The sequence below is a fragment of the Lates calcarifer genome, linkage group LG7_1 (genome assembly GCF_001640805.2).
Source record: "Lates calcarifer isolate ASB-BC8 linkage group LG7_1, TLL_Latcal_v3, whole genome shotgun sequence".
NCBI classification, from domain to species: Eukaryota; Metazoa; Chordata; class Actinopteri; family Centropomidae; genus Lates; species Lates calcarifer.
Window position 1 is genome coordinate 14520948 of NC_066839.1, and position 11484 is coordinate 14532431.

Below are 11484 nucleotides of genomic sequence, written 5' to 3' on the forward strand. Positions count from 1 at the left end.
GTGCAGCTTTTAAGTTCATTGTAGGCTGCTCTGTGTATAATTCATAACTCACTGACTTCAGATCAAATATGCATTATTTTACCAATGGAAATGGAACAGTGTGTTTGCTTGTGTGTTTACTGTATGTGTGTATATCAGAGAAAGTGATGTAGACTGCGGAGAGCATACGTGGGAGAGAGAGAAGAAAGGAAAAGGCTAGTTTTAGTATGTTTGTATGCACAAATGTTAACATGCCATAATATTATTCCTATAATATAGTGACCTTCTTAAATGTGTATTACCTCCAGCACATGAGTTTTGTTTTGAAGAGACTTTATTAATCATGTGAACCATGACAGACGTACCGCCCTCAGTGTGGTCTTATGCAGCATCTGTAATCTTTGGCCTGTAGATATGTCAGACAGACTTCCATACAAAATGCTTTATTTGAAGTTCATCACATTCTTAAGGATAATGTAATCTGTAAAGATAAGAGCAAATACACAAGTGATTCTGTCATATCTGGGTTTTTTATGGTTTTCAATCAGTATTGGACCAACTGAATAAAAGTTTTGCCAACTGCTGGAGGCAAATCAACAGCAATGAGAACGTTTTATTCCCTCTCAAGCTTAGTTAATGTTTTATTTGTAGATGTGCAGCAATTACAACAAACTCCACTAAATCCACTCACATTTATGTGTTGAGGAGGGTTTTATATTTTTGCTTTGTCTCAGGGAACATTTTGTCTCAAAAACATAAACGTCAGTAAAGAAAGTAGTAGTGATTTCTGATATATTGCTTTTCTGTTACCCTCTGTGTGATCTTGTCACGTGAGAAATATCCAATAATTGTTACATAGTAGCTTCTTTAATATGACTTTGTGTGTGTAAGTGTATGTCTCTGTCTCTGTTCTGTTTTGTATTGTGGTTTTTGTTCCACATCTGTCTCTGGTTTGTTGCAGCTCTGATGTAGTTGTTGTTTGTTTAGTTATCATGATTACATCTCTGATTGTAAACACTTGGAAGGCCCTTGTATGTATGTTTTTGTCAATTTTATCTGTAGATAATTGTGTAGCTGTGGTAACTAATGCTGCTGAATGACTACAGAACAAACACTGGTGTAGATGTGTGCTGTGAGTATGTATGTGTGTAAGGGATGTGTCAGAAAGTTAATTGTTGCTTTCAACCTAAGGACATGTCTGTTAACATTTAGAGGCACTCATGGTTATTGTAGCGTGTGTGTGTGTGTGTGTGTGTGTGTGTGTGTGTGTGTGTGTGTGTGTAGCAGTGGTTGAACAATCATTGTCCCAAGTGAACAAATTATGGCAGATGGAGACATTACTCTCTCCCTCTCTCTCTCTCTCTCTCTCTCTCTCTCTCTCTCTCTCTCTCTCCCTGTTTGCCTAATTGAGACAAATTCAATCCAATCTCATCCTCAAACTCTCGCTGCCCTTTTTCAGCCAGTGCAAAGACAAACTTCAGCTTCAGTTCTGCAGCCATGTTAAATCACAACAAAAATTCATTATTTATATTCGCACACAGAACAGAGTCATTATTGTCACACCCTAATCAAGTTATATTGAACTTCCCTCTGATCTTTGTAAGAAAAGAACTATTAATTCAAATCCGGTTCAACAAGAGGCTGACAAACCATAAAATATTTAGATTTTTTTCTTATAAGTCTGTGAAATTTAACAGTATAGCAAGAAGTAATTGCTCTCAGATTTTCTCCTATCCAAACACAGCATGATCAACATCTCATATATAAAGTCCTGATCATATACAGGGCAATGAGACTATGATAGAGTTATGACATGAGTCACACAGTGCTTCAGTCTGATCCCTGAGTCATTGTTGGTTGTTTGCTTGCTGTCTTGGTTTTTAAATACTAAAGTCCTGCTTGATCTGAGGAGCAGCACGACCTTTAGAAACCCCGCTTGAGGTTTTTAGACTGGTCCTGTTTAAATATATATATAACAGCCCCTTTCAGATCTGGAGCACAAAATTTGATCTGGATACCTGGTGACAAAATCAGATGCTGTGTGGTTTTTATCCACTTAAATAGAGGAAACGCAACAGATGTTTTCTTGCATGCATTGGAGAGAGTGAACCAGTTTATTGACAAATTGCTTTATAATTTACTAAACATCATTTGTTATCATTTGTCATCATGATCTGAAATACTTAACAAAAGCTTTCAAATATACATGAAACGAAGCAGAATATCCTCCATGTCCTCAGTCATGGATGACTTGAAAGCATTGTTGAGTTTCTTTAGATTCTGGTGGCACACACTTCAAAGATTACATCCATGTTCCTTTGCTTAAGTGGTCGGTTGGTTTGACGTCTACATGCTACATGCTTGTGGTTGTCAGATGATAGTGCACAGTCAAGATTATATCAGTAAAACCTCATTACACCATCTCTACCAGCTTGTTCTGTTCACACAAATCACGGTGGAGTCATGGATTCATGTTATTTTTGCCAATTTTTCAACCCACAATCAGCATGTTAGAACAGAAACCGGGATTTGTCAGTCAGTGTGGACCTTCAGTCTTCTGATTGTGATGATCACGTGGTCTTCTTCTGTTGTCCATCTGCTTCAACGTGTGCAGAGTTGTTTGTTTTGTCAGGGTTTGTAATGACATGATATTTGCAGACTTGTTGCCCACCTGTTAGGTGGAATATTTCTTGCCATTCTCCTCTGATTTCCCTCATATTGAAGGCATTTTCGCCTTCATGATGGCAGCTAACTTGAACGTTTGTGACGTTGTGCGCAATTGTTGGTGAACACCAGGCATTGTAGTCAGTCATGTATCACACCAGCAATAGTGTAAACCTTATTCAGTGTACCATATATTGTACAGAAAAACATAATGCTAACGCTATTATACAGAGCACACGAGGTCACTGAACACTTTAATGAGTATAAAAAGGATATGAATCATATGGTGCACATGTCACATCACATCACACAGGGTGATACAGCTGTCGAAACCACAATTATCTCGAATGTTTTTTGGAAAAATTGTGTTTTATCCCTGCGGCAGGGTTTCACTTACACGGCCATGGAGCCCTGAAGCTGTTCTGGCAGTGTTTTCCTCTCATTTGTCACCCCTGCGTACAGATCAGTCATAAAGCCACATTCAAAGATTAATAATTCATCATTCTTTTTTTTTCTTAGATGAAAAGTAAAAGCATGTGTTGACCAACAGTAGAGTGTATCCAGTAATACAGTACACTTTAGTAGCCACCTAATGTATTGTTAGATAAAGATAGATATAATGTTTCTGCGCTGCCACTGATGAGAGCAGTGAGTCTGAACCAAAGAAGTAAGGTTACTTTAAAAACAACGAGCAGCAAGCTGTGTGTGTTTGTATCCCATGTTGCCAATCTATATAACAGCTCTGTAACAAGATAGATGATTGAGTAGCCCAATTAAGCTGGTCAACGTAAGAATGGATGAAGGACACAAGGGGAGAATAGCTAGAGGGGACAGGAGAGAAATATCTGGTGAGACAGGGATAGACAGATCCACATAGGAACATAGGGAGACAAAAGGATGAGGGACAGAGAGAGACAAAAAGAAAAAGGAAGGAGAGAGAAACAGCAATGGAGCCACAGATGGGAAGACGATAAGAGAAATTAAAGAGAGAGAGAAGGCAAGAGAAGAAGAGAGAAGCAGCAGGAGGAGGAGGGGGGTTAGTGCCCTGAGGTCGTTCCTTTCAGCAGCACTAATTTAATTGGCTCGTTAAGAGCGATGTGGGATGCTTCCTCTTGATTGGTTGGGTAGGCAGATGATGCCTACAGAGACAGGAAATACAGGAGGGGGCGTTTAAACTTTTAACACACACACACAGGGAGTCTTGCAGATGGACAGTGCAGTGCATTGCTCACAGTTGCACACACACAAACATGCGCATAGAAATTCACATCCACATGTGTGAACTTGTGTGTGTGTGCATTTGTACCATTAGAGTTAGTCCATATAAGCATTAGCGCACCATGAAAGACAGTCTCACACACACAAATACACACAGATTAGCTCATTCATGCATGCACTGTAGTTTATTAATGAGGACAGAGACCAAACATCCTCCTGCAGTGACTACAGCATAACATCAGCTGTCAGTGTATGTTGTGTGTGTTTGTGCTGTGCACCACAGTGTACAGCACTTGTGTACATTGTGTGCGGTAAAGAAATGCAGACACAAAGGTGTGCGTGCTGTGAAAAAGCTTTTAGTTTGCTGACTCTTAACAGTCAGATAAGTCCCACTTGGAGACCACAAAACACACACACACACACACACAGCTAGTTGTGTGACCTCTCTGTCAGCCAACCCACGCTCACTCACTCCCTACCCATGAATGCGTCCGTCCACAAACCTCCAGGATGTCTTAATTTCCCACGAGTCTCTCTTTCTTTCTGTCTCTGCTCCTTCTGTCCTCCACTTTTCATTGCCTGCAAACATCTAATTCAATCAAATGTATTGTCCTGTATCCTCCCTTATCCTTTTCACATTTGTACTCATGTATGCTTGATTAAAACTGTAATGTGCTCACTCATTCAAGCAGAACTCATAGAAGAAATATTTGTGGAGTGCAACTCATTATACCTAAACATTTCTAACACAAATAGTCTCCAGTTGAACTGATAACATTTCTGCCACCAGTCTTAAACTGGAATGAAATGATGCTGTTGTAATATCATGATAAATATCTTTCATCTAAAATGAAAGCCAACAGGCTAATTCTGTGTAGTCTATCTGAATTGATTACACCATGCAGTTAATTGTCATATAATGATATCACATAATGCCATTGATAACTGCACTACTTACAGTATACTGATAAAAGGGCAAGCTACTGAATGCCACCTTGTGTGTCTTAAACAGATGATGAACTGGAAATGTGTTATTTGACAGTAGAGTGAGAAAGATTGATGGAAGAAGAGTGTCGGTGTGAGTGTGTTTATCTGTTTATTTGTTGTCTTTTCTCTCTGCAAGAAACTTACGTATTTACTTTTCCTTTAAGAACATGGTCAAATGGAGCCTTGTAGTGTTTGAGACACATTCCATATAGCTGAAACATTTCTGGTTCAGTGCGAGCCGGGAAGCTTTATAATAACAAAGGCAAAATGCCAAAAAGAACACCTTCTTTTATAAAACAAAGAAGAAGAAAAGAAATTGTTCCCAGACTGCCCAGACTAAATTCACACTTGGCTGAGATTTGATGACAATGCTTAGCTACTGTAGACCACCTTCAGATGTGGTCTGGAGGTAATCTGAAGTAGCTTAAGAAGAAATACTTTAAAGGTATTACTTTCACTTCACTGATTTTACTTATGAAGTTTAGTTTGCTTGTCATGAGGAGGACTGCTGTAAGCACCTGTGAAAACTGTTCATCAAGGTTATCTCAGATTAAGTTTGGAGACTACACATTTGTTAGAGAAAGTGTGTGTTGTAAACTGACCGTGTGGAGTTAACCAGAAAAGTAAGGTCAAAAGACGGAGGCTATTTAGATGCATTATGGGACGTGTAGGATCTAGCATTTTTGGAGCTTAAGCCATAGTAGAGACAAAAGCCAGGACATCTCAACCTCTCCTTCCTCAGTTTTGATCATTCCCCCTCAAACTATGTAGAGGTGCAATAATGCATCACTGGAGTAACGCTTTAACACACATTTTCTTCTTATCCAGATAAGATATCCTTCATACAAATCAAATGTTAATAGCAGGTCATAAATGGGATCTTTAATATGACGAGATCTTTTGCCAGAGCAGAGATACAACAGCAGCAGCAACAGATAGTATCAGTGCTAACAGTTCTGCCCTGACAGATTTATCTGTTTCCCTATTTGTTCCATTTAGACTCATAAATGTTCTTTCATTAACAACTCCACCTGCATCTGTGAGTAGCACTCGCTGAAGAGCATGTGAAATATTGATGCAGTCGGCCTCTTAGCTCACAGTTCCTCTTGGAGCTTCCTTTTAGTTTCTACTGTCATGTCCTTACAAATCAGAGAGACAGAGAGAGTAGAGAAAAAAAGGAGGATACTGGTGGGAGAGAGGGAAGGGATCAGAGATGTACAGTAGAGGAAGAAGACGGAAAAAAATGATGGAAGAATACATGTACAGAGCAGAGACAAGGGGGCAGGCAGTGCAGGGCGAGAGGTAATAATTGAAAGGCAGAGAGGAAGAGAGGAGATGGGATGGTGAAGCTGAGTGTGGGGAAAATGAGAAGGAAAGAGAGAGGAAACCACAAGAGAGAGAAGAAACAGATGGGTGGAGAAACAGAGAGACAGAGACTGTATTTAGAAGGGAATATGAAGCAGATGTAAAGCCCACTGGTGACTCACCTGGTGCTGGCACTGTGTGTGTGTGTGTGTGTGTGTGTGTGCGTGCGTGCATGTGCGTGCGTGTGTGTGTCTTATATTTAATGAGCATTGCTGCGGAGGCCTTGGCTTTTCTGCTAAGCACCATCAAAGCATTTTTAGACATCCTTAAATCACTGTCAAATTAATTTGATACTCCGGCATAACTGCTGTAAAAATATAGACTGATAAACAGTTTGTTGCCTCCCTCTCACTCAGTTGTTTCACATATTTAAGACCTGATGCAAAGGGGATCTCTACTTTAATGGTCAGTTAGTTTTACTGAAGAGGACAAACATACTGGTTGTGATTCTTTTCTCAACATTTCACTCAATCCAGCACCTGCCCTCTCTGAACACTTTGGCTTGAATGCATAGGAAGAAACATGGCCTTGCTGCAGTTTGGTGCCATGAAGCAGTCTCACAAATGTCTAACAAAACACACTTTAGAAAATATACTCCAGGGGCTTTTGTGCTGCTAGACATCCACAGTCACTCACAGCACAATATATATCCAGCTCTTAAGTGATAAGATTCAACTTATATAATGAAAAACTAAATCACACTTTGACTTCAAACTGCAGCTTGTGAGCCAAAGAATTCAAATTTTGAAGAGATTAAGTTTTGTTGTGAAGAATATTCATGAGTATGATAATACAATATTTATTTCTGTAACACTGAACTATTTCTGTGTTACTTTGCGGCAGTGGCAATGTTCCCAAGCATTTAGTTGACTCTTTGATCTGGCACCTGCACAGAACACCACAGGAGTCAAGGATAAGAATATACAAGCTCTGTTTAAAACATTTAAGATATATGTTTTGTTTTGCTTTGTTTTGTTTTTGTTTTTTAATCAGTTAGGGTTAGGGTTAGGCCACCATTGCAGAGAATACATTCTGCAGTATTATTTCCTATTTTCCATCTTCTCCATGTCTATGATAGTACAATCACTGAAACTATTGAGGCTGAATGATCAGAATATGGCCTGTATACAAACCACACACAAAGAATAATTATTTACTTGTTACTTGTCAGAGACAGGTTGAAAATACAACAGTCAAAATCACAGCAACAGAGGTCACATTATTCTGACTTTCAGTAATAAGTGTGGGTCAAGTTCCAAAAATCCCAGATCCTTCACTTCCCATAATTCAACTTGTCAACAACTGTCCTTTATGAGACCCTGCCTGCCTGGGTAACATTCATGTCTTTTAAACTCCATGTCCCCAGTCTGTAATGCAAGGCTTACTGTTAAATATGTGTAATCTCCAAACTCATGCTGAGATTATTCAAGTTACGCCATCTCTGTAATTTTCTCAGACTTGACAAAGCTGCTGAGCCACAGAAGGCGTTACACAGCTGTTTTCATTTTTGCCTCATTTACACTTGTCACTTCCAGTATCTCATATCTGGATAAAGTCCAGCTGCTGGGTAAAACACGTATTTGTGTTTCCATTCACAAATCTGATTAGCATCCCTTTTAGTTTTCCCAAGCTTTATGCAAATCAGGGTCAGCACTACTTCAGTCCAAAGAGTGGTGATTATACACCTGAAGCTGCCAAGTAATTGCTCAACAAGCACTCAGTTACAACATTAACAATTAGCAAGCTACCAATTATCCATCACCTGACTCAGAAGAATGGACTACAGATTAAATAAAAGTTGTGCACATCTTCATGAACCCTCAGGAAGATGAGGGGCTCCACCCCCTCACTCATACAGATAATTTAATGGTTGTAGTGATCAGGAATCTGATAAACTCTACAACATCACATTACACCTTCTGCTATGACTGTATATCTTAAAATTGATGGAGCCATTTTCTTCCTGTTACTTCATGTATAGAACAATGTCTGATATCAGTTTAAATGTAGTGTCACTTCAGCTGCAGTTATCACAGTGAACAGATCCTGTGAGGCGATATCACTGCTTATTATACTTACAGACCTGAAGGGACAAAAGATCATGCACACATCTCGGAGACATGCATTTACACCTTTTCAGCATCTGGTTAAAATGCTTTTTCATATCAGATTTCAGACCTTCTCTTATGCCGTTTGGTTGCGTTTACACATGACTTTTTTGACACTGGATAGATGGATCTGATCCACCCATGACGCATATAGTGGACTATGTGTATATGGGCTTTCTGTGTGTCCAAAGTCATCTTGAAAGGTCATGAATCCTCTACCATAAATTCCCTTATAACATGCCCATAATCCTGTCAGAAAGTTAACACAAATGGCACATAAAACAAACACAATGTAATGAGTTGTAAGTTTAGACACTACTCTGAAGATGAGGCTGAAAAGGTCAAAGCTGGTTTTAGAACTTGAAAGCTGTGATCTATATAACAGGCCTATTTGCATAATGCTGCTATCACTTATGTCATGTTGGTTTCTGCTTCCACCACCATATTAACATAGTACCAGTGGAGAGAGTCTCCAGGCTTACAGTGTATTTTACATTATTACTACAACATGCACTGTATCCCTCTTTACTACAGCTACTTTTCAGGACAGTTTCTCCAGAGACTGATGGCATTGTAAAGCAGCAGTGGAGCAGTTATGAGAACGAAGAGCCTCCTCTCTACCTATATTTAGAACAGAGTACATTGTTTTTGAAATATTTATTCAGTAGGCTACATCATTTTACCCCCCCTGCCAGCAGAGACTGGACAAATCCAGGTCAAGTGCATCAGATAAATTGCGCTGACCTTACCTGATCTGGCCATTATCACTGTAGGACCAAGCAGCAGCCAATTGGATTAACCCCAGGATTACAGCTCTATTTTACTGCTTTGATTTTTTTTTCTGCATTAATGGCCGGCAGTTAGGGTTCACATTGTTTTTAAATGCTCAGTTCGTGTGTGTATGTTCGTGTGTGTGAGCGAGCGAGTTTACTCCTCAGGCAGGGGTCCAGAGCACATCTCGGGCTGCTATGGCAACTAGGCTGGCACCCCCACTGCTGCCTCATGGCAAGTGCACGAACGCACAGGCAGGCGCATGAACACACAGGCAGGCGCATGAACACACACTCGCGCGCTGGAACTACCGCCACAAGGCTCTTTCGGTGACACACACTGCGGGGGGACTCAGTTTTCTGCTTAATTACACAGGAGTCAGCGCGAAGACACAGGAGAAGACTTGGTGAGGGGTCAACATGACATAATGACAACACGGCTACGAGGTGATTTTAAAAACCATGACAGGCGCCTTTTAGTTAGCTGAACCTGTGGACATGTGTGGGAATGAAGAGGCCTTAGTTTCCTCTCTATTCTGTAGCAGTGATTATGGAAACACATAAAAGCACTCAGCACATCTTCCACCCCTGACATTCAACATCTGGTAGTTCAGTTACATTTAAATCTGTAAGACTTGTAGTACACTGTATCAACATTTTGGAAAGTCATAAAAAAAAACGATTTGGTTAAATAAACCTTTACTGCTCTTTTCCTCATCAGAAATGTTTTAATAATAGAGCATTCACTGTTCTGGAAACCAGTCTGTTTCTGACCAGATGACTCACTTACATCACTAATTCAGCACTGCTCATCCCCAAACCACAATGCGTTGCTGTTATCCTGCAGCAGCTGTACTAATGCAGTTCACCCTCCTGGCAGCCATACTCCTCAGCTAATCTGCAAACCATTCAATTTACCCTCCAGATGTGTTGTACTAATTAGTCTGTTTATTAGCTGATTATGTCAGTAAACTGCCCACATCACTGCCGTTGTTACTGGGAAAAACACAGGGGAGTAATACACAGCACACACTCACACAGTGCTGGTTCTGTTTTTCACTGGCTACAAACACACAAATAAAATAAAGAAACACACAAAATGAAACCCTGTTGTTACCGGTAGAGAAGAAAACGAACAATTGTATGAAAAATGAATGCTCTTTCTATCTCCTCTCCAGGGATAGCTCACCTGTACCTCAGGTCTTCAAAGTCAATTCTTCTCTATTGATGTAGATATAAATATGTGATCAGATGAGATTTGATGATGGACATTTTCATCTGTGTGCCTCCTATGTGTTCATTCATCCTTGTCTGCACATGTGCGTGTTGCAATGATGCATCTTATTCCTTCCCTCACTCCTAATATTCAAATAATTTCAACACAAGCAAGGATCTTGGAATGTTTTCTCTTCTGTTCTTTTTGAACAGTGTGCCCTGTCTGTCCAGGACTGACAGTTTTTTTTTTGTAGAGAGCTATGCAGTGTGAGTTTCTGTAGCTGGCACTCTTGGTGCAGCCTTGGTAGCTTTCACTGCTCAGTGTACTATCCAGTTTTTTTTTTTTTTTTTTTTTTGTGTTTCTTTTTTTGTTCCAAACTACTGTTGCTACTGCAGGAAATTACTCTGTATGCACTGCGCTTTGGATAACTTAAGAACAACAAATCTAAGAGCTTTCATGACCATGGTACAGGTCATTCTATTATTTTCTTATTGTCAAACCAAAGATGAGACTTCTTCAGCTTGTCTGTGGCAGTCAGATCCATTTATTCCTACTGAAGATGTAAATCTTAAAACAAACTACTAACGGGTCACAAACATGTACTATCATTTTCAAAACAGGCAGAGTAATCTCTGGCACTGTTTGTGCGAACATGACTGAAACAGGAGTAAATAGTGTTAATAGTGTTAATGTTGGGGACTGTTTTCTTCTGTGGATTAATACACTTTGTGCTTTTGTGAGTATTTACAGCATCAGGACGGTGTACTGTTATGTAGGATTTTACTCCTAACACTCTACAGTGCTTATGTTCATCATAATGAGGAAACATGTCACCTATTGCAACAATTTGGTTCCTACTTGTTAGTGGGATACATTCATTGCTGGACTTTTCATTGGGGGAAAAAAAATATACAGGGTAATATTGCCTCCCTTATCCTTTAACAGCTGTGCTAAGCAACAACATGAAAATTATAGATGTATTAGTAAACTTATGCATGTCTTGGAAATTAACAGAATACTGCAAGACTGTGAGTCTCTTCATAACAGACTCACAGGCCCTCAGCTAGCTGAAGTGTGTGACACAGCCGAGGAGGTGAGAAGGCGCGAGCTGTCTCTCCGTAACACATCGGCTCAGGACTGAACAAGTACCGAGATGACGAATAGCGTGTGCCATTCT